We start from the raw sequence: 688 nt of genomic DNA, 5'->3' as shown, positions 1-688 counted from the left end.
GAAGGTGAAGGAGGGGCGAGAGAGATGAGGAGGAAGAGGAGGAGGAGGAGGAGGAGGAGGAAGGGGGGGTAGGTCCCGGTGAAGCGGCGCAGGCGGGACGCTCAGCGGAGCCTAGGTGTATTGCGGCGGGAGGGACCGGCGGAGGAACGCCGGGGGAACACCAAATAACAGCAGGAAGCCATCCCTCAGCTGCACTTAAAAATCCATGAATACAAAAAAGCTATATATAAAAGTAACTTAATTGCTTGCTTTGCCAAACAGAGTTTCCATTTCTTCGGTTTGCAGAGCTAATACACGATTCCAGAGGGCTGGAGCACCTCTCCTGTGAGGACAGGCTGAGACAATTGGGGTTGTTCAGCCTGGAGAAGAGAAGGCTCTGGGGACACCTTATAGTGGCCTTCCAGCACCTGAAGGGGGCCTACAGGAAAGATGGGGAGGGACTCTTTATCGGGAGCGTAGCGATAAGATGAGGGGTAACAGTTTTAAACTGAAAAAGGGGAGATCCAGATTAGATATTAGGAAGAAATCCTTTACTGTGAGGGTGGTGAGGCACTGGAACAGGTAGCCCAGGGAAGTTGTGGATGCCCCATCCCTGGAGGTGTTGAAGGCCAGTTTGGCCTTTGAGCAACCTGGTCTAGAGGGAGGTGTCCCTGCCCACGGCAGGGGGGTGGAACTAGGTGATCTTTAA

The sequence above is a fragment of the Chroicocephalus ridibundus genome, chromosome 1 (genome assembly GCF_963924245.1).
Source record: "Chroicocephalus ridibundus chromosome 1, bChrRid1.1, whole genome shotgun sequence".
NCBI lineage: Eukaryota > Metazoa > Chordata > Aves > Charadriiformes > Laridae > Chroicocephalus > Chroicocephalus ridibundus.
This window is presented reverse-complemented; position numbering follows the sequence as displayed.